The sequence below is a fragment of the Triticum dicoccoides genome, chromosome 5A, assembly GCF_002162155.2.
Source record: "Triticum dicoccoides isolate Atlit2015 ecotype Zavitan chromosome 5A, WEW_v2.0, whole genome shotgun sequence".
Classification (NCBI taxonomy): Eukaryota; Viridiplantae; Streptophyta; class Magnoliopsida; order Poales; family Poaceae; genus Triticum; species Triticum dicoccoides.
Window position 1 is genome coordinate 465,963,728 of NC_041388.1, and position 24,766 is coordinate 465,988,493.

Below are 24,766 nucleotides of genomic sequence, written 5' to 3' on the forward strand. Positions count from 1 at the left end.
AGCTCAATGTGACTAATGAGTTAGCCACGGGATCATGAGTTATGGAACGAGTAAAGAGACTTGACGGTGATGATATTGAATGAGGTATGGGGATACCGACGATCGAATCTCGGGAAAGTAACATATCGATAGACAAAGGGAATTGTATACGGGATTGATTGAATCCCCGACATCGTGGTTCATTCGATGAGATCATCGTGGAACATGTGGGAGCTAATATGGGTATACAGATCCCGCTATTGGTTATTGGTCGGAGAGATGTCTCGGTCATGTCTGCATGGTTCCCGAACCCGTAGGGTCTACACACTTAAGGTTCCGTGACGCTAGAGTTGTTATGGGAAATAGTATGTGGTTACCGAAGGTTGTTTGGAGTCCCGGATGAGATCCTGGACATGACGAGGAGTTCCGGAATGGTCCGGAGGTGAAGATCGATATATTGAACGAAGGGTATTGGAGTCCGGAATTGTTACGGGGGTACCGGGTGACGACCAGCGTGTCCGAAAGGGGTTTCGGAGGCCCCGGCAAGCGTTGGGGGCCTTATGGGCCAAGGCCAGGGGGCACATCAGCCCACTAAGGGGCTGAGCACCCCTCCCACCCCATCTCACATAACATGGAGAGGTGGGGGCGCCTCCCCTAGGGCAGCCACCCCTCCCGGCTTGGGGGCCAAGTTTCCTAGGGGTGGGGGCGCCCAAACCCATCTAGGGTTTTCCCTGTGGCCGCCGCCCCTCCCCTAGGGAACCCTAGGGCGCCTCCTCCACCCCCTTTCCCCTATATATGTGAGGGAGAGAGAGGGCAGCTACACCCCTTCCCTGGCACAGCCCCTCCCTCCTCCAACTCTTCCTTCTCCTCCGTAGAGCTTGGAGAAGCCCTGCAGGAATACCACAAACTCCACCACCACGATGTCGTGTTGCCGGAGTTCTCCTTCAACTTATCCTTTCCTCTTGCTAGATCAAGAAGGAGGAGACGTCCGCGGGCTGTACGTGTGTTGAACGCGGAGGCGCCGTCCGTTCGGTGCTAGATCAGATCTTCCACAATTTGAATCGCCGCGAGTACGACTCCATCAACCGCGTTCTTGTAACGCTTCCGCTTAGCGATCTTCAAGGGTATGAAGATGCACTCCCTCTCTCTCGTTGCTAGTATCTTCTAGATTGATCTTGGTGACACGTAGGAAATTTTTGAATTATTGCTACGTTCCCCAACAGTGGTATCAGAGCTAGGTCTATGCGTAGATTCTATGCACGAGTAGAACACAAAGCAGTTGTGGGCGATGATTTGTTCAATTTGCTTACCGTTACTAGTCTTATCTTGATCCGACGGCATTGTGGGATGAAGCGGCCCGGACTGACTTTACACGTACGCTTACGTGAGACTGGTTCCACCGACTGACATGCACTTGATGCATAAGGTGGCTGGCGGGTGTCTGTCTCTCCCACTTTAGTCGGATCGGATTCTATGAAAAGGGTCCTTATGAAGGGCAAATAGCAATTGGCATATCACCGTTGTGGTTTTGCGTAGGTAAGAAACGTTCTTGCTAGAAACCCATAGCAGCCACGTCAAACATGCAACAACAAATAGAGGACGTCTAACTTGTTTTCGCAGGGTATGCTATGTGATGTGATATGTCCAAAAGGATGTGATGAATGATATATGTGATGTATGAGATTGATCATGTTCTTGTAATAGGAATCACGACTTGCATGTCGATGAGTATGAGAGCCGGCAGGAGCCATAGGAGTTGTCTTAATTTATTTATGACCTGCGTGTCAATGAAAATGCCATGTAATTATTTTACTTTATTGCTAACCGTTAGCCATAGTAGTAGAAGTAATAGTTGGCGAGGCAACTTCATGAAGACACGATGATGGAGATCATGATGATGAAGATCATGGTGTCATGCCGGTGACGATGGTGTTCATGCCGCGCCTCAAAGATGGAGATCAAAGGCGCAAGACGATGTTGGCCATATCATGTCACTTTATGATTTGCATGTGATGTTTGTCATGTTTACATCTTATTTGCTTAGAATGACGGTAGCATAAATACGATGATCCTCACTAAAATTTCAAGAAAGTGTTCCCCCTAACTGTGCACCGTTGTGAAGGTTCGTTGTTTCGAAGCACCACGTGATGATCGGGCGTGATAGATTCTAACGTCCGCATACAACGGGTGTAAGCTAGATTTACACATGTGAAACACTTAGGTTGACTTGACGAGCCTAGCATGTACAGACATGGCCTCGGAACACAAGAGACCGAAAGGTCGAACATGAGTCGTATAGTAGATATGATCAACATGAAGATGTTCACCGATGATGACACGTCCGTCTCACATGATGATCGGACACGGCCTAGTTGACTCGGATCATGTATCACATAGATGGCTAGAGGGATGTCTATCTAAGTGGGAGTTCATTAAATAATCAGATGAACTTAATTATCATGAACATAGTCAAAAGGTCTTTGCAAATTATGACGTAGCTTACACTTTAGTTCTACTGTTTAAGATATGTTCCTAGAGAAAATTTAGTTGAAATTGTTAGTAGAAATTATGCGGACTCGGTCCGTCAACTGAGGATTATCCTCATTGCTGCACAGAAGGCTTATGTCCTTAATGCATCGCTCGGTGTGCTGAACCTCTAGCGTCGTCTGTAGATGTTGGGAAACATCTGACATACGCGTTTTGATGACTACGTGATAGTTCAGTGCGTAATGCTAACGGTTTAGAATTGTGGCACCAAAGACGTTTTTGAAACATCGCAGAACATATGAGATGTTCCAAAGATTGAAATTGGGATTTCAAACTAGTGCCCACGTCAAGAGGTATGAGACCTCTGGCAAGTTTCTTAAGCCTGCAAACTGAGGGAGAAAAGCTCAATCGTCGAGCATGTGCTCAGATTGTCTGAGTACTACAATCGCTTGAATCGAGTGGGAGTTAATCTTCCAGATGAGATAGTGATGGTTCTCCATAGTCACTGCCACCAAGCTATTAGAGCTTCGTGATGAACTATAACATATCAGACATGATGATCCTTGAGCAACTCGCGATGTTTGACACCGCGAAAGTAGAAATCAAGTAGGAGCATCAATTGTTGATGGTTAAACCACTAGTTTCAAGAAGGGCAAGGGAAAGAAGGGATACTTCATGAAACGGCAAATCAGTTGTTGCTCTAGTGAAGAAACCCAAGGTTGAACCCAAACCCGAGGCTAAGTGCTTCTGTAATGAGGGGAACAGTCACTGAAGCAGAACTACCCGAGATACTTGGTAGATGAGAAGGCTGCCAAGGTCGACAGAGGTATTTTGAATATATGTTATATTATTGTGTACTTTACTAGTACTCCTAGTAGCACCAGGATAAAAAATACTGATTCGGTTGCTAAGTGTTAGTAACTCAAAATAAAAGGCTGCAGAGACTAGCTAAAGGTGAGATGACGATATGTGTTGGAAGTGTTTCCAAGGTTGATGTGATCAAACATCGCACGCTCCCTCTACCATCGGGATTGGTGTCAAACCTAAATAATTGTTATTTGGTGTTTGCATTGAGCATAGACATGATTGGATTATGTTTATCGCAATACGGTTATTCATTTAAGGAGAATAATGGTTACTCTGTTTATTTGAATAATACCTTCAATGGTCTTGCACCTAAAATGAATGGTTTATTGAATCTCAACCGTAGTGATACACATGTTCATGCCAAAAGATATAAGATAGTAATGATAATACCACATACTTGTGGCACTGCCATTTGAGTCATGTTGGTATAAAACGCATGAAGAAGCTCCATGTTGATGGATATTTGGACTCACTCGTTTTTGAAAAGATTGAGACATGCGAACCATGTCTATTGGTTGATATGCATGAAGAAACTCCATACAGATGGATCGTTTGGACTCACTTGATTTTGAATCACTTGAGACATGCAAATCATACCACATGGGCAAGATGACTGAAAGGCCTCGTTTTCAGTAAGATGGAACAAGAAAGCAACTTGTTGGAAGTAATACATTTTGATGTGTGCAGTCCAATGAGTGTTGAGGCACACAGTGGATATCGTTATGTTCTTACTTCACAGATGATTTGAGTAGATGCTGAGTATATTTACTTGATGAAACACAAGTCTGAATTATTGAAAGGTTTAAGTAATTTCAGAGTGAAGTTGAAGATCATCGTGACAAGATGATAAAATGTCTATGATATGATCACACAGATGAATATCTGAGTCACGAGTTTGGCACACAATTAAGACATTATGGAAATTGTTTCACAACTAATACCGCCTGGAACATCATAGTGTGATGGTGTGTCCGAACATCATAACTGCACCCTATTGGATATGGTGTGTACCATGATGTCTCTTATCGAATTACCACTATCGTTTATGGGTTAGGCATTAGAGACAACCGCATTCACTTTAAAAAGGGCACCACGCAATTCCGTTGAGACGACACCGTATGAACTATGGTTTAGAAAAACCTAAGTTGTCGTTTCTTAAAAGTTTGGGGCTGTGACGCTTATGTGAAAAAGTTCCAGGCTGATAAGCTCGAACCCAAAGTGGATAAATGCATCTTCATAGAATACCCAAAGCAGTTGGGTATACCTCCTATTTCAGATCCAGAAGCAAAAGTGATTGTTTCTAGAAACGGGTCCTTTCTCAAGGAAAAGTTTCTCTCGAAAGAATTGAGTGGGAGGATGATGGAGACTTGATGAGATTATGAAACCGTCACATCAACTAGTGTGTAGCAGGGCACAGGAAGTTGTTCCTATGGCACCTAAACCAATTGAAGTGGAAGCTTATGATAGTGATCATGAAACTTCGAATCAAGTCATTACCAAACCTCATAGGTCGAGAATGATGCCTACTACTTCAGAGTGGTACATAATCCTGTCTTGGAAGTTGTGTTGCTAGACAATAATGAACCTACGAGCTATGGAGAAGTGATGGTGGGCCCAGATTCCACCGAATGGCTCGAGGTCATAAAACCCGAGAGAGGATCCATGTATAAAAACAAAGTATATACTTTGGAAGAACTACTTGATGGTCGTAAGGCTGTTGGGTGCAGATGGATTTTAAAAGGAAGACGGGCAATGATGGTAAGTGTCACCATTAACAAAGCTTGACTTGTCGTTAAGATGTTTTCTGACAAGTTCAAGGAGTTGACTACGATGAGACTTTCTCACTCGTAGCGATGCTAACAGTCTGTTGGAATTATGTTAGCAGTTACTACAATATTTATGAAATCTTGCAGATAGGATGTCAAAACATTGTTTCCTCGACGATTTTCTTGAGGAAAGGTTGTATGTGATACAACCAGAAGGTTTTGTCAATCCTGAAATATTCTAACAAGTATGCAAAGCTCCAGCAATCTTTCTAAGGATTGGAGTAAGCATCTCGGAGTTGGAATGTACACTTTGATGAGATGATCAAAGATTTTGGGTTTATACAAAGTTTATGAGAAACTAGTATTTCCAAAGAAGTGAGTGGGAGAACTATAGAATTTTTGATGAGTATATGTTGTTAACATAATGTTGATCAGAAATAATGTAGAATTTCTGTAAAGCAAACAGGATTATTTGAAAAGTGCTTTTCAATGGAAAACCTGGATTAAGCTACTTGAACATTGAGCATCAAGATCTATAAGGATAGATCAAAAACGCTTAATAGTACTTTCAAATGAATACATACCGTGACAAGATTTTGAAGGAGTTCAAAATAGATCAGCAAAGAAGGAGTTCTTGGTTGTGTCACAAGGTGTGAGTATTGAATAAGACTCAAGACCTGACCACGGAAGAAGAGAGAGAAAGGACGAAGGTCGTCCCCTATGCTTTAGACGTAGGCTCTACAGTATGCTATGCTGTGTACCGCACCTGAAGTGTGCCTTGCCATGAGTCAGTCAAGGGGTACAAGAGTGATCCAGGAATGGATCGCATGACAGCGGTCGAACTTATCCTTAGTAACTAGTGGACTAAGGAATTTCCTCGATTATGGAGGTGGTAAAAGAGTTCATCGTAAAGGGTTACGTCGATGCAAACTTTGACACTAATCCGGATGACTCTGAGTAGTAAACCGAATTCGTATAGTAGAGCAGTTATTTGGAATAGCTTCAAGTAGCGTGTGGTAGCTGCATCTACAAGATGACATAGAGATTTGTAAAGCACACATGGATCTGAAAGGTTCAGACCCATTGACTAATAAACCTCTTTCGCAAGCGAGATATGAACAAACCCCATGGGTGTTGGATTCATTACAATCACATAGTGATGTGAACTAGATTATTGACTCTAGTGCAAGTGGGAGACTGTTGGAAATATGCCCTGGAGGCAATAATAAAATGGTTATTATTGTATTTCCTTGTTCATGATAATTGTCTATTGTTCATGCTATAATTGTATTAACTGGAAACTGTATTACATGTGTGAATACATAGACCACAACATGTCCCTAGTAAGCCTCTAGTTGACTAGCTCGTTGATCAATAGATGGTTATGGTTTCCTGACCATGGACATTGGATGTCGTTGATAACGGGATCACATCATTAGGAGAATGATGTGATGGACAAGACCCAATCCTAAGCATAGCACAAGATCGTATACTTCGTCTGCTAAAGCTTTTCTAATGTCAAGTATCATTTCCTTAGACCATGAGATTGTGCAACTCCCAGATACCGTAGGAATGCTTTGGGTGTGCCAAACGTCACAACATAACTGGGTGGCCATAAAGGCACACTACGGGTATCTCCGATAGTGTTTGTTGAGTTGGCACGAATCGAGACTGGGATTTGTCACTCCGCGTGACGGAGAGGTATCTCTGGGCCCACTCGGTAATGCATCATCATAATGAGCTCAATGTGACTAATGAGTTAGCCACGGGATCATGCGTTACAGAACGAGTAAAGAGACTTGCCGGTAACGAGATTGAACAAGGTATGGGGATACCGATGATCGAATCTTGGGCAAGTAACATATCGATAGACAAAGGGAATTGTATACGGGATTGATTGAATCCCCGACATCGTGGTTCATCCGATGAGATCATCGTGGAACATGTGGGAGCCAATATGGGTATCCAGATCCCTCTATTGGTTATTGGTCGGAGAGATGTCTCGGCCATGTCTGCATGGTTTCCGAACCCGTAGGGTCTACACACTTAAGGTTCGGTGACGCTAGAGTTGTTATGGGAAATAGTATGTGGTTACCGAAGGTTGTTTGGAGTCCCGGATGAGATCCCAGACGTGACGAGGAGTTCTGGAATGGTCCGGAGGTGAAGATTGATATATTGGACGAAGGGTATTGGAGTCCGGAATTGTTCCGGGGGTACCGGGTGACGACCAGCATGTCCGAAAGGGGTTTCGGAGGCCCCGGCAAGCGTTGGGGGGCTTGTGGGCCAAGGGCAGGGGGCACATCAGCCCACTAAGGGGCTGAGCGCCCCTCCCACCCCATCTCACGTAACTTGGAGGGGTGGGGGCGCCTCCCCTAGGGCAGCCACCCCTCCCGGCTTAGGGGGCAAGTTTCCTAGGGGTGGGGGCGCCCAAACCCATCTAGGGTCTTCCCTGTGGCCGCTGCTCCTCCCCTAGGGAACCCTAGGGCGCCTCCTCCACCCCCTTTCCCCTATATATAGTGAGGGAGAGAGAGGGCAGCCGCGCCCCTTCCCTGGCGCAGCCCCTCCCTCCTCCAACTCTTCCTTCTCCTTCGTAGAGCTTGGCGAAGCCCTGCACGAATACCACAAACTCCACCACCACGACGTCATGCTGCCGTAGTTCTCCCTCAACTTCTCCTCTCCTCTTGCTGGATCAAGAAGGAGGAGACGTCCCCGGGCTATACGTGTGTTTAACACGGAGGCGCCGTCCGTTCGGCGCTAGATCGGATCTTCCGCGATTTGAATCGCCGCGAGGACAACTCCGTCAACCGCGTTCTTGTAACGCTTCCGCTTAGCGATCTTCAAGGGTATGAAGATGCACTCCCTCTCTCTCCGTTGCTAGTATCTCCTAGATTGATCTTGGTGACACATAGGAATTTTTTGAATTATTGCTACGTTCCCCAACAATCAAGACCTTTTTCCGGCGCCATTACCGGGGAGCATAGCTCTATTTGTTGAGTCACTTGGGAATTATATCTGTTGATCACTATAAAGAATCTGAAATACGCCAATACCAAGATCATACTCTCTAAGACGAGGGGAGGTAAGGAACTGACATCTAGCTCCAAACTTGATTCACCTTCTATTTTAGGCTTGCGACACCACCACTTGTTATTCAATCTGATATGTCATAAGTTATTGATGATGCTACTTCTAATATGAATGATGCTTACGATGATGCTACTACTCTACTTGATAAAATTGTGTTGCTAGGTGAATTTCTTGATGAACAACTTGCTAAAGCTAAAGAACTTGAGAATGCTGAAATTGATGAAAATTATTATTCACCTATTATGCCTAGCTCTCCTATAGAGTTGAAACACCTAAGGTACCTGATAGTTATGCTATGGATGGGGAGCTAGCTAGATAATTTATTGCTTGTAATGATAGAGATGATGTTAAGAAACTACTGAGTAAGTTGAAAGAAAAGTCTATAATGGCGAGAATGAAATATGATCCTAAGTTTGCTACTTCTCCTGTTTATGCTAGTGATAAGGATTATGAATCCTCCATTGATCCTGAGTTAATTACTTTAGTTGAATCTGATCCTTTTCATGGTTATGAATCTGGAACTGTTGTGGCACACCTTACTAAATTGAATGATATAGCCACTATGTTTTATCATGAGGAAAAAATCCGTTACTACTATATTCTTAATTTGTTTCCTTTCTCACTAAAGGGTGATGCTAAGAAATAGTTTAATACTCTTGCTCCTGGTTGTGTGTGTAATCCCTAGGATATATTACTTCTCTAAAAATTATTTTGTTGTTGATAAGAAAGAAGCTGCCTTACAGGAAACATTTAACTTTGTGCAAATTGAAGAATAGAATCTCCCTCAAGCTTGGGAGAGGCTTCTCCAATTACTTAATTCTTCGCCTGATAATCCTCTTAAGAAAAATGAAATACTTGATATCTTTTATAATGGACTAACCAATGCTTCTAGGTACTGTTGGAAATATGCCCTAGAGGCAATAATACTTGTATTATTATATATCCATATTCACAATTATAGAGTTTATACTTCACGTTATAACTGCTATGATCCTAGAATACGCGATTTCCGTGGAAAACTCATATGCACGTGTGAAATGATAAACGGTAAAATAAAAGGTTCCTAGTCTCGCCTCTAAGACTAGCTCAAGTGTTGTTGGTGGTCATATTTTCCGGATCTCAGGATATGTTTAAGTGTAACGATGATTGATGGCACACAAGTATAGGAGATCAATCATAGTCCTTTCGATAAGTAAGAGTGTCAAACCAAATGAGGAGCAGAAGGAAATGACAAGCGGTTCTCAGCAAGGTATTGTCTGCAAGCACTAAAATTACCGATAACAGATAGTTTGATAGCAAGGTAATGTGTAACAAGTAACAAGTAGTAACGGTAACAAAAGTGCAGCAAGGTAGCCCAATCCTTTTGTAGTAAAGGACGGGCTGATGTCTACGACGCAACCTTCTTCTTGTAGACTCATGTTGGGCCTCCAAGTGCAAAGTTTTGTAGGACAGTAGCAAATTTTCTTCAAGTGGATGACCTAAGGTTTATCAACCCGTGGGAGGCATAGGATGAAGATGGTCTCTCTCAAACAACCCTGCAACCAAATAACAAAGCGTCTCTTGTGTCCCAACACACCCAATACAATGGTAAATTTTATAGGTGCACTAGTTCAGCGAAGAGATGGTGATACAAGCGTAATACGAATGGTAGATATAGGTTTTTGTAATCTGAAAATATAAAAACAGCAAGGTAGCAAGTAACAAAAGTGAGAAAAACGGTATTGCAATGCTTGGAAACAAGGCCTAGGGTTCATACTTTCACTAGTGCAAGTTCTCTCAACAATGATAACATAATTAGATCATATGGAAATCCCTCAAATTGCGACAAAAGTCACCCCAAAGTTCCTATCATGGAGAACATAAGATGAAATTGCTTGCAGGGTACGAAACCACCTCAAAGTTATTCTTTTCGATCAATCCATTGAGCTCTTCCTATAAGTGTCACAAACAACCATAGAGTTCATAGTAAAATAACACCATATGACATACATCAATCAACCCTAATGTCACCTAGATACTCCAATGTCACCACAAGTATCCATGGGTCAATTATATGATATGCATCAAACAACTTCAGATTCATAATATTCAATCCAACACAAAAAACCTCAAAGAGTGCCCCAAGATTCCTACCGGAAAAACAAGGACAAAAACGTGCATCAACCCCTATGCATAGATTACCCCATTGTCACCTCGGGAATCCGCAAGTAGAGTGCCAAAACATAGATCAGGTGAATCAATAGAACACCCCATTGTCACCACGGGTATCCTACGCAAGACATACATCAAGTGTTTTTAAATCCATAGAAGTATTCAATTCGATAATAGTGAAACCTCAAAGGTAAAAATCAATTCATCACAAGAAGATAGAGGGGAATAAACACCATATGATTCAACTATAGTAACAAACCTCGCGGTACATCAAGATCGTGCCAAATCAAGAACACAAGAGAGAGAGAGAGAGAGAGAGAGAGAGAGCTCAAACACATAGCTAATGGTACATACCCTTAGCCCCGAGGGTGAACTACTCCCTCCTCATCATGGAGAGCGCCGGGATGATGAAGATGGCCACCGGTGATGGTTTCCCCCTCCGGCAGGGTGCCGGAACGGGCTCCCGATTAGTTTTTCGTGGCTACAGAGGCTTACGGCGGCGGAACTCCCGATCTAGGTTTATTTGTAAGGTTTTTGGAATTTATAGGAGGTGTTGGCGTCGGGGACAAGTCAAGGGGGGGGGGCACGAGGCGACGACAAGGCAGGGGAGTGCGCCCTAGGGGGCACGCCCTCCACCCTTGTGGTTGCCTCAGGACTCCTCTCCGATATATGTTCATTCTAGTATTTTTTATGTTTTCCAAAAATATTCTCCGTAAATTATCAGCTCGTTCCGAGAACTTTTATTTCTGCACAAAAAAACGACACCATGGTAGTTCTGCTGAAAACAATGTCAGCCCGGGTTAGTTCTAATCAAATCATACCAAAATCATATAAAATTATTGTAACATGGCATGAATACTTCATGAATTATAAATACGTTGGAGACGTATCAGCATCCCCAAGCTTAATGCCTGCTCGCCCTCTAGTAGGTAAATAATAAAAGAAATAATTTATGAAGTGTGAATGCTAGCAATTGCACAAGTTTGATCGATGATAATTTCAATCACTTTTTCTAGCATCATTATATATCATAACAGTAGCTCATATCATAAAGCTTCTCATGATGACGTAACAAGCTATTCACATGTTAAAGCATAGACCATAAACTTTCTTGAAAACTAACAAACTATGTTCTCAGTCATCAAACAATTGCAATTCGTCTTATTTTCAGGAAGGAGCTATGTAAGAGCTTTGATTCAGCGAATCTCACATACTCAACGATCATATAGTCTTCCATGATTGCTACCACTCAAAGCATATTTTTAGAACAAATAGCATCCACCGAACACATAGAAAGATAGGGGCTTAGTGTTTCGCCTCCCGACTGACTTATCATATAGATAATTGTCAACAATAATAATTCATGATCAAATATATTTGAATGGCCATATATGTTGAGATCTTTCCCCATCACATGATGCTTGCCAACTAAAGAGTAGGTTGGAATGAGAAGGAATACTACTGACTCTTGCATAAAAGTAAAAGATAGGCCCTTCGCAGAGGGAAGCAGGGATTTGCAGAGGTGCCGGAGCTCGAAGCTTTTAAAACAAAGATGAATATAATTTTGAGAAGTATGCTTTCATTGTCAACGTAACAACCAAGAGTTCTCATTATCTTCCATGCTAGACATATTATAGGCGGTTCCCAAATAGAATGGTAAAGTTTTTACTCCCCCACCACCAACAAGCACATTCCACGGCTGGTCCGAAGCAACGGGTGCCGTCCAACTATCAATAATCCTAGGGGAGTTTTGTTTGCAATTATATTTTGATTTCATTTGAGCATGGAACTGGGCATCCCGCTCACTAGCCATTTTCTCGTGAATGATGAGCGGAGTCCACTCATCGCGAGAATAACCCACTTAGCATGGAAGATACTGACAACCCCTAGTCGCTACATGAGCGATTCGGACATACAAAATAGATTATTATTTTAAGGTTTAGAGTTTGGCACATGCAAATTTACTTGGAATGACAAGTAATTATCGCATATAGGTAGATATGGTGGACACTCATGGAAGAAACTTGGTTCAAGGGTTTTTGGATGCACGAGTAGAATCTCTACTTAGTACAGAAATTTTGGCTAGAAAAAGATTCAAAAAAGCAAGCACCACATGTTGGAGGATCCACAAGAATATAATTTATGTACAAATATACCCAAACATAACTCATTATGTTGTCTTCCTTGTCCAACTTAAACTAATTTTCTCAAGTTTGAAAATAACAATTGGGGCTCACAATCATAGAGGATGTCCAAGATAGTATAATTATATGTGAAATCCCTCTTCCTTCAATATTCTTTCATGAATTGTTCAAGTGACCAATACTACTTTTGCTAACTTTCAATAAATTTACCACCTCTACTTCTTATATGTGAAGTCATTACTCCCCATGGTATAAGCATATGAAACATATATAAATTCAGATTTATGATGTTCAATTCATTCAACCATTTACTCATGGGATATAAGTGAAGCATGACAGTAAATGGGAAACTACTCCAACAAGATATAAGTGAAGATCAATGTGTAGTCAAATAATTATTTAGCTATGTGAGGACTCCCTCTCATTTAAGTATTTCAGATCTTAATATTTTATTCAAAATGACATTGCAAGGATAGCACATATCATGTGAAGAAGCAAAAACTTAGGCTCAACCTAAACAAGCTGATATTTGTTGAAGAAGAAAGGTGGGATGCCAACCGGGGCATCCCCAAGCTTAGATGCTTGAGAATTCTTGGAATATTAACTAGGGATGCCTTGGGCATCCCCAAGCTTGAGCTTTTATGTCTCCTTAATTCCTCTCATATCACGGTTTCCCTAATTCTTAAAAACTTCATCCACACAAAACTCAACAAGAACTCGTGAGATAAGTTAGTATAAATCCATGCTAAAGCTTATCATTATATACTATAGAAAATCACTAAAATTATAATTTGGCATTGCATACTAATTGACTCTGCATATTTAAAACTCCTATCCTCAAATAGAATCATTAAACAAGCAAACATATGCAAACAATGCAAACATAACAGCAATCTGTCTAAACAGGATAGTCTATAAAGAATGCAAGAGGAATCATACTTCTTTAACTCCAAAAATTCTGAAAAATTACAAAACTGTAGATAAATTGTTGTAACTCATTGTGTAAAAATTTCAAGATTTTATCATGCTCTGACTATTCACCAATATTCAAAACATAACAACAAACTTTCTGTTTTCAAACAGCAACATATAGACTTGCAAGATAAGCATGGTAAAGGCTATACTTGACAATTTTATTGAAATAAAAGATGCAAAACATTAATATAAATAATATCAAGCAAACTCTAATAAAATAAAATGACGCTCCCAGCAAAACTCATCATGTGGTGAATAAAAATATAGCCTCAAGTAAAGTTACCGATGAACGAAGACAAAAGAGGGGATGCCATCCAGGGCACTCCCAAGCTTAGGATCTTAGTTGTCCTTGAATATTACCTTGGGGTGCCTTGCGCATCCCCAATCTTAGTCTCTTGCCACTCCTTATTCCGTAGTCCATCAAAACTTTACCAAAACTTGAAAACTTCACAACATAGAACTTAACAGAAAACCCGAAAGCTCCATTAGTATAATAAAGCAAATCACCACTTAGGTACTGTTGTGAACTCATTCTAAATTCGTATAGGTGTTATATCTACTGTATTCCAACTTCTCCATGGTTCATACCCTCTGATACTATTCATAGATTCATCAAAATAAGCAAACAACACATGAAAAACACAATCTGTCAAAAACAAAACAGTCTCTAGTAGTCTGGAAACTTTGCATACTTCTGTAACTCCAAAAATTCTGAAAAATTAGGACGATCTGGGCAATTTGTATATCAGTCTTGTGCAGAAAGAATCAGGATTTTATCACGCTTTTGTCAAATAAGAAAATTATATCACTGGGCACGAAAGTTTCTGTTCTTCAGCAAGATCAAATTAACTATCACCATAGACCATCCCAAAGGTCTTACTGGGCACTTTATTGAAAAAAAAGCTATGAAACATGATTACTAGAGTAGCCTAATCATGTGAGCACAAAAAACTGTAGGGGTAAATGTTGGGTTGTCTCCCAACAAGCAATTTTCTTTAATGCCTTTCTAGCTAGGCATGATGAATTCAACCATGCTCACATAAAAGATAAGAAATGAAACATAATGGGAGCATCATGAAGAATATGACAAGCACATTTAAGCCTAGCCCACTTCCTATGCATAGGGATTTTGTGAGCAAACAACTTATGGAGCAAGAATCAACTAGCATAGGAAGGCAAAACAAGTGCAACTTAAAGATTTTCAACACATAGAGAGGAAACTTGATATTATTGCAATATGTAGAAGAATATGTTCCTCTCTCATAATAATTTTAAGTAACATCATGAATGAATTGAACAATATAACCATCACATAAAGCATTATTTTCATGATGCACAATCGTAGAAATTTTACTACTCTCCACATAAGCAGAATTCTTCTCATTCATAATAGTGGGAGCAAGTTCAAAAAAATAACTATCATGTGAGGCATAATCCAATTGAAAATTAAAATCATGTTGACAAGCTTCATGGTTATCATTATTCTTTATAGCATCCATGTCATCACAATAATTTGTTGAGGAACATAGTATTTCAAAAAAATTCATACGATCACGCAAGATCTATCTAGGAGAAGCATAGCAACGAGCGGGGAGTGTGTCCACGTACCCTCGTAGACCGAAAGCGGAAGCATTTAGTAACGCGGTTGATGTAGTCGAACGTCTTCGCGATCCAACCGATCAAAGTACTGAACGCATGGCACCTCCGCGATCGGCACACGTTCAGCTCGGTGACGTCCCTCGAACTCTTGATCCAGTTGAGGCCGACGGAGAGTTTCGTCAGCACGACGGCGTGGTGACGGTGATGATGATGTTACCGGCATAGGGCTTCGCCTAAGCACTACGACGATATGACCGAGGTGTTAACTGTGGAGGGGGGCAACGCACACGGCTAGGAACAATTGATGTGTGTTCTAGGTGTTGGGGAACGTTGCAGAAAACAAAAAATTTCCTACGGTTTCACCAACATCCATCTATGAGTTCATCTAGCAACGAGTGATCGGATTGCATCTACATACCTTTGTAGATCACGCGTGGAAGCGTTCAAAGAACGGGGATGAGGAAGTCGTACTCGACGTGATCCAAATCACCGGAGATCCTAGCGCCGAACGGACGGCACCTCCGTGTTCAACACACGTACGGTCAGCGTGACGTCTCCTCCTTCTTGATTCAGCAAGGGGGAAGGAGAGGTTGATGAAGATCCAGCAGCACGACGGCGTGGTGGTGGATGCAGCAGTCACCGCAGCAGGGCTTCGCCGTTCTTCTGCGAGAGGGAGAGGTGTAGCAGGGGAGAGGGAGGCACCAAGAGTCAAGGGTGCGGCTGCCCCTCCCTCCCCCCCTTTATATAGGCTCCCCAAGGGGGGCGCCGGCCCTAGGAGATGGGATCTCCTAGGGGGGGCGGCGGCCAAGGGTGGAGTGGCCCCCAAGGCAAGTGGGGCGCCCCCCCCCTAGGGTTTCCAACCCTAGGCGCAGGGGGTGGGCCAAGGGGGACGCACCAGCCCACTATGGGCTGGTTCCCCTCCCCACTTCAGCCCATGGGGCCCTCCGGGATGGGTGGTCCCACCCGGTGGACCCCTGGGACCCATTCGGTGGTCCCGGTACAATACCGGTGACCCCCGAAACTCTCCTGATGGCCGAAACTGCACTTCCTATATATAATTCTTCACCTCCGGACCATTCCGGAACTCCTCGTGACGTCCGGGATCTCATCCGGGACTCTGAACAACTTTCGGGTCACTACATATTCATATCTCTACAACCCTAGCGTCACCAAACCTTAAGTGTGTAGACCCTACGGGTTCGAGAGACATGTAGACATGACCGAGATGGCTCTCCGGTCAATAACCAACAGCGGGATCTGGATACCCATGTTCGCTCCCACATGATCCTCGATGATCTCATCGGATGAACCACGATGTCGAGGATTCAAGCAACCCCGTATACAATTCCCTTTGTCAATCGGTACGTTACTTGCCCGAGATTCGATCGTCGATATCCCAATACCTCGTTCAATCTCGTTACCGGCAAGTCACTTTACTCGTACCGTAATGCATGATCCCGTGACCAGACACTTGGTCACTTTGAGCTCATTATGATGATGCATTACCGAGTGGGCCCAGAGATACCTCTCCGTCATACGGAGTGACAAATCCCAGTCTTGGTCCGTGTAAACCCAACATACACTTTCGGAGATACCCGTAGTATACCTTTATAGTCACCCAGTTACGTTGTGACGTTTGGTACACCCAAAGCACTCCTACGGTATCCGGGAGTTACACAATCTCATGGTCTAAGGAAAAGATACTTGACATTGGGAAAACTCTAGCAAACGAACTATACGATCTTGTGCTATGTTTAGGATTGGGTCTTGTCCATCACATCATTCTCCTAATGATGTGATCTCGTTATCAATGACATCCAGTGTCCATAGTCAGGAAACCATGACTATCTGTTGATCAACGAGCTAGTCAACTAGAGGCTTACTAGGGACATGTTGGTGTCTATGTATTCACACATGTATCACGATTTCCGGATAACACAATTATAGCATGAATAAAAGACAATTATCATGAACAAGGAAATATAATAATAATCCTTTTATTATTGCCTCTAGGGCATATTTCCAACAGTCTCCCACTTGCACTAGAGTCAATAATCTAGTTACATTGTGATGAATCGAACACCCATGGAATTCTGGTGTTGATCATGTTTTGCTCTAGGGAGAGGTTTAGTCAACGGATCTGCTATATTCAGGTCCGTATGTACTTTACAAATATCTATGTCTCCATCTTGAACATTTTCACGAATGGAGTTGAAGCGACGCTTGATGTGCCTGGTCTTCTTGTGAAACCTGGGCTCCTTGGCAAGTGCAATAGCTCTAGTGTTGTCACAGAAGAGTTTGATCGGCCCCGACGCATTGGGTATGACTCCTAGGTCGGTGATGAACTCCTTCACCCAAATTGCTTCATGCGCTGCCTCCGAGGCTGCCATGTAATCCACTTCACATGTAGATCCCGCCACGACGCTCTGCTTGCAACTGCACCAGCTTACTGCCCGACCATTCAAAATATACACGTATCCGGTTTGTGACTTAGAGTCATCCAGATCTTTGTTGCAGCTAGCGTCGACGTAACCCTTTACGACGAGCTCTTCATCACCTCCATAAACGAGAAACATTTCCTTAGTCCTTTTCAAGTACTTCAGGATATTCTTGACCGCTGTCCAGTGTTCCTTGCCAGGATTACTTTGGTACCTACCTACCAAACTTACGGCAAGGTTTACATTAGGTCTGGTACACAGCATGGCATACATAATAGAACCTATGGCTGAGGCATAGGGGATGACACTCATCTCTTCTATATCTTCTGCCGTGGTCGGACATTGAGCTGAGCTCAATTTCACACCTTGCAACACAGGCAAGAACCCCTTCTTAGACTGATCCATATTGAACTTCTTCAATATCTTATCAAGGTATGTGCTTTGTGAAAGACCTATGAGGCGTCTTGATATATCTCTATAGATCTTGATGCCTAATATATAAGCAGCTTCTCCAAGGTCCTTCATTGAAAAACTCTTATTCAAGTAGGCCTTAATGCTGTCCAAAAGCTCTATATCATTTCCCATCAAAAGTATGTCATCTACATATAATATGAGAAATGCTACAGAGCTCCCACTCACTTTCTTGTAAACGCAGGCTTCTCCATAAGTCTGCATAAACCCAAACGCTTTGATCATCTCATCAAAGCGAATGTTCCAACTCCGAGATGCTTGCCCCAGCCCATAAATCAAGCGTTGGAGCTTGCACACCTTGTCAGCATTTTTAGGATCGACAAAACCTTCCGGCTGCATCACATACAATTCTTCCTTAAGGAAACCATTAAGGAATGCCGTTTTGACGTCCATTTGCCATATCTCATAATCATAGAATGCGGCAATTGCTAACATGATTTGGACGGACTTCAGCTTCGCTACCGGTGAGAAAGTCTCATCGTAGTCAACCCCTTAAACGTGTCGATAACCCTTAGCGACAAGCCGAGCTTTATAGATGGTCACATTACCATCCGCGTCTGTCTTCTTCTTAAAGATCCATTTATTTTCTATGGCTCGCCGCTCAACGGGCAAGTTAGTCAAAGTCCATACTTCGTTTTCATACATGGATCCTATCTCAGATTTCATGGTTTCCAGCCATTTGTCGGAATCCAGGCCCGCCATCGCTTCTTCATAGTTCGAAGGTTCACCTTTGTCTAACAACATGATTTCCAAGACAGGGTTGCCGTACCACTCTGGTGCGGAACGTGTCCTTGTGGACCTACGAAGTTCAGTAGCAACTTGATCTGAAGTTTCATGATCATCATCATTAACTTCCTCTCTAGTCGGTGCAGGCACCTCAGTAACATTTTCTTGAGTTGCGCCATTTTTCGGTTCAAGAGGTAATACTTCATCAAGTTCTACTTTCCTCCCACTTACTTCTTTCGAGAGAAACTCCTTCTCTAGAAAGGATCCATTCTAGGCAACAAAGATCTTGCCTTCGGATCTAAGGTAGAAGGTATACCCAATAGTTTCTTTAGGGTATCCTATGAAGACGCATTTTTCCGACTTGGGTTCGAGCTTTTCAGGTTGAAGTTTCTTGACATAAGCATCGCATCCCCAAACTTTTAGAAACGACAGCTTAGGTTTCTTCCCAAACCATAATTCATACGGTGTCGTCTCAACGGATTTCAACGGAGCCCTATTTAAAGTGAATGCGGCAGTCTCTAAAGCATAGCCCCAAAAGGATAGTGGTAAATCGGTAAGAGACATCATAGATCGCACCATATCTAATAGAGTGCGATTACGACGTTCGGACACACCATTACGCTGAGGTGTTCCAGGCGGCGTGAGTTGTGAAACTATTCCACTTTTTCTTAAGTGTGTGCCAAATTCTTGACTCAAGTATTCTCCTCCACGATCTGATCGCAAGAACTTGATTTTCCTATCACGTTGATTCTCAACCTCACTCTGAAATTCCTTGAACCTTTCAAAGGTCTCAGACTTGTGTTTCATTAAGTAGACATACCCATATCTACTCAAGTCATCAGTGAGGGTGAGAACATAATGATAACCACCGCGAGCCTCAACACTCATTGGACCGCACACATCAGTATGTATGATTTCCAATAAGTTGGTTGCTCGCTCCATTGTTCCTGAGAACGGAGTCTTGGTCATTTTACCCATGAGGCATGGTTTGCACATGTCAAATGATTCGTAATCAAGAGACTCTAAAAGTCCATCTGCATGGAGCTTCTTCATGCGTTTGACACCTATGTGACCAAGGCGGCAGTGCCACAAGTATGTGGGACTATCATTATCAACCTTACATCTTTTGGTACTCACACTATGAATATGTGTAGCATTACGCTCGAGATTCATTAAGAATAAACCATTCACCATCGGAGCATGACCATAAAACATATCTCTCATATAAATAGAACAACCATTATTCTCGGATTTAAATGAGTAGCCATCTCGTATTAAACGAGATCTTGATACAATGTTCATGCTCAAACTTGGCACTAAATAACAATTATTGAGGTTCAAAACTAATCCCGTAGGTAAATGTAGAGGTAGCGTGCCGACGGCGATCACATCGACCTTGGAACCATTCCCGACGCGCATCGTCACCTCGTCCTTCGCCAGTCTCCGCTTATTCCGTAGCTCCTGCTTTGAGTTACAAATGTGAGCAACTGCACCGGTATCAAATACCTAGGAGCTACTACGAGTACTGGTAAGGTACACATCAATTACATGTATATCACATATACCTTTCGTTTTGCCGGCCTTCTTGTCCGCTAAGTATTTGGGGCAGTTCCGCTTCCAGTGACCACTTTCCTTGCAATAAAAGCACTCAGTCTCCGGCTTGGGTCCATTCTTTGGCTTCTTCCCGGCAACTTGCTTGCCGGGCGCGGCAACTCCCTTGCCGTCCTTCTTGAAGTTCTTCTTACCCTTGCCTTTCTTGAACTTAGTGGTTTTATTCACCATCAACACTTGATGTTCCTTTTTGACTTCTACCTCTGCTGATTTCAGCATTGCAAATACTTCAGGAATGGTCTTTTCCATCCCCTGCATATTGAAGTTCATCACAAAGCTCTTGTAGCTCGGTGGAAGCGACTGAAGGATTCTGTCAATGACCGCGTCATCCGGGAGATTAACTCCCAGCTGAGTCAAGCGGTTATGTAACCCAGACATAGTGAGTATGTGCTCACTGACAGAACTGTTTTCCTCCATCTTACAGCTGAAGAACTTGTCGGAGACTTCATATCTCTCGACCCGGGCATGAGCTCGAAAAAACATTTTCAGCTCTTCGAACATCTCATATGCTCCGTGTCTCTCAAAACGCTTTTGGAGCCCCGGCTCTAAGTTGTAAAGCATGCCGCACTAAACGAGGGAGTAATCATCGGTACGTGTCTGCCAAGCGTTCATAACATCTTGTTCTGCAGGGAGAACAGGTGCGTCACCTAGCGGTGCTTCTAGGACATAATCTTTCTTTGCAGCTATGAGGATGATCCTCAGGTTCCGGACCCAGTCCGTATAATTGCTGCCATCGTCTTTCAGCTTGGTTTTCTCTAGGAATGCGTTGAAGTTGAGGACAACGTTGGCCATTTGATCTACAAGACATATTGTAAATATTTTAGACTAAGTTCATAATAATTAAGTTCATCTATTTAATGAACTCCCACTCAGATAGACATCCCTCCAGTCATCTAAGTATAACATGATCCGAGTTAACTAGGCCGTGTCCGATCATCACGTGAGACGGACTAGTCAACATCAGTGAACATCTTCATGTTGATCGTATCTTCTATACGACTCATGCTCGACCTTTCGGTTTTCTGTGTTTCGAGGCCATGTCTGTACATGCTAGGCTCGTCAAGTCAACCTAAGTGTTTGCATGTGTAAATCTGTCTTACACCCGTTGTATGTGAACGTTGGAATCTATCACACCCGATCATCACGTGGTGCTTTGAAACAATGAACTATCGCAACGGTGCACAGTTAGGGGGAACACTTTCTTGAAATTATTATGAGGGATCATCTTATTTACTGCCGTCATTCTAAGTAAACAAGATGCAAAAACATGATAAACATCACATGCAATCAAATAATAATAGTGACATGATATGGCCAATATCACATAGCTCCTTTGATCTCCATCTTGGGGCTCCATGATCATCTTGTCACCGGCATGACACCATGATCTCCATCATCATGATCTCCATCATCATGTCTCCATGAAGTTGCTCGCCAACTATTACTTCTACTACTATGGCTAACACGTTTAGCAATAAAGTAAAGTAATTTACATGGCGTTTCTCAATGACACGCAGGTCATACAAAAAATAAAGACAACTCCGATGGCTCCTGCCGGTTGTTATACTCATCGACATGCAAGTCGTAATTCCTATTACAATAGCATGAACATCTCATACATCACATATATATCATTCATCATTCATCACAACTTTGGCCATATCACATCACAAAACACTTGCTGCAAAAACAAGTTAGACGTCCTCTAATTGTTGTTGCAAGTTTTACGTGGCTACAATAGGGTTCTAGCAAGAATGTTTTCTTACCTACGTGAAAGCCACAACGTGATTTGTCAACTTCTATTTACCCTTCATAAGGACCCTTTTCATCGAATCCGCTCCAACTAAAGTGGGAGAGACAGACACCCGCCAGCCACCTTATGCAACTAGTGCATGTCAGTCGGTGGAACCGGTCTCACATAAGCGTACGTGTAAGGTTGGTCCGGGCCGCTTCATCCCACAATACTGCTGAAGCAAAATAAGACTAGTAGCGCCAAGAAAGTTGACAACATCTACGCCCACAACAAATTGTGTTCTACTCGTGCAAAGAGAACTACGCATAGACCTAGCTCATGATGCCACTGTTGGGGAACGTTGCAGAAAACAAAAAATTTCCTACGGTTTCACCAAGATCCATCTATGAGTTCATCTAGCAATGAGTTATCGGATTGCATCTACATACCTTTGTAGATCACGCGCGGAAGCGTTCAAAGAACGGGGATGAGGAAGTCGTACTCGACGTGATCCAAATCACCGGAGATCCTAGCGCCAAACGGACGGCCCCTCCGTGTTCAACACACGTACGGTCAGCATGACGTCTCCTCCTTCTTGATCCAGCAAGGGGGAAGGAGAGGTTGATGAAGATTCAGCAGCACGACAACGTGGTGGTGGATGCAGCAGTCACCGCAGCAGGGCTTCGCCGTTCTTCTGCGAGAGGGAGAGGTGTAGCAGGGGAGAGGGAGGCTCCAAGAGTCAAGGGTGCGGCTGCCCCTCCCTCCCCCCCCCCTTTATATAGGCTCCCCAAGGGGGGCGCCGGACCTAGGAGATGGGATCTCCTAGGGGGGCGGCGGCCAAGGGTGGAGTGGCCCCCAAGGCAAGTGGGGCGCCCCCCCTAGGGTTTCCAACCCTAGGCGCACGGGGTGGGCCAAGGGGGGTGCACCAGCCCACTATGGGCTGGTTCCCCTCCCCACTTCAGCCCATGGGGCCCTCCGGGTTGGGTGGTCCCACCCGGTGGACCCCCGGGACCCATCCGGTGGTCCCGGTACAATACCGGTGACCCCCGAAACTCTCCCGATGGCCGAAACTGCACTTCCTATATATAATTCTTCACCTCCGGACCATTCCGGAAGTCCTCGTGACGTCCGGGATCTCATCCGGGACTCCAAACAACTTTCGGGTTACTGCATATTCATATCTCTACAACCCTAGCGTCACCGAACCTTAAGTGTGTAGACCCTACGGGTTCGGGAGACATGTAGACATGACCGAGATGGCTCTCCGGTCAATAACCAACAGCGGGATCTGGATACCCATGTTCGCTCCCACATGCTCCTCGATGATCTCATCGGATGAACCACGATGTCGAGGATTCAAGCAACCCCGTATACAATTCCCTTTGTCAATCGGTACGTTACTTGCCCGAGATTCGATCGTCGGTATCCTAATACCTCATTCAATCTCGTTACCGGCAAGTCACTTTACTCGTACCGTAATGCATGATCCCATGACCAGACACTTGGTCACTTTGAGCCCATTATGATGATGCATTACCGAGTGGGCCCAGAGATACCTCTCCGTCATACGGAGTGACAAATCCCAGTCTTGATCCGTGTCAACCCAACAGACACTTTCGGAGATACCCGTAGTATACCTTTATAGTCACCCAGTTACGTTGTGACGTTTGGTACACCCAAAGCACTCCTATGGTATCCGGGAGTTACACGATCTCATGGTCTAAGGAAAAGATACTTGACATTGGGAAAACTCTAGCAAACGAACTATATGATCTTGTGCTATGTTTAGGATTGGGTCTTGTCCATCACATCATTCTCCTAATGATGTGATCTCGTTATCAATGACACCCAATATCCATAGTCAGGAAACCATGACTATCTGTTGATCAACGAGCTAGTCAACTAGAGGCTTACTAGGGACATGTTGGTGTCTATGTATTCACACATGTATCACGATTTCCGGATAACACAATTATAGCATGAATAAAAGACAATTATCATGAACAAGGAAATATAATAATAATCCTTTTATTATTGCCTCTAGGGCATATTTCCAACACTAGGGGTGCCCTCCCCACATATATAAAGGAGGGAGAGGGAGGGAGGCAGCCCAGGGCGCGCCCAAGTAGGAGGAATCCTACTTGGGCCCCTAGTCCAATTCCCCCCCCCCCTACCATATTTGGACAAGGGGGAAAGGAAGGAGGGGGAGGGGAAGGAAGTAGGAGTCCTACTTCATACTTTCCTTTTCCTCCTCTCCTTTTCTTTTCTCCCCACGTGGCTATCCCTATAGGGGGTGCACCAGCCCCTTGTGGGCTGGTGTGTTCCCTTACTTGGCCCATTAAGCCCATATCTTTTCCGCGGTTTGCCCAGAACCCCTTCCGGTGACCCGGTATCACCAGGAACACCTCCGGTGTCCGAATATAGCCTTCCAATATATGAATCTTTACCTCCCAGCCATTTAGAGACTCCTCGTCATGTCCGTGCTCTCATCTGAGACTCCGAACAAACTTCGGTACATCAAATCACATAACTCATAATACAAATCGTCATCGAACATTATGCGTGTGGACCCTACGGGTTCGAGAACTATGTAGACATGACCGAGACACATCTTCGGTCAATAACCAATAGAGAAACCTGGATGCTCATATTGGCTACTACATATTCTACGAAGATCTTTATCGGTCAAACCGCATAACAACATACGTTGTTCCCTTTGTCATCGGTATGTTA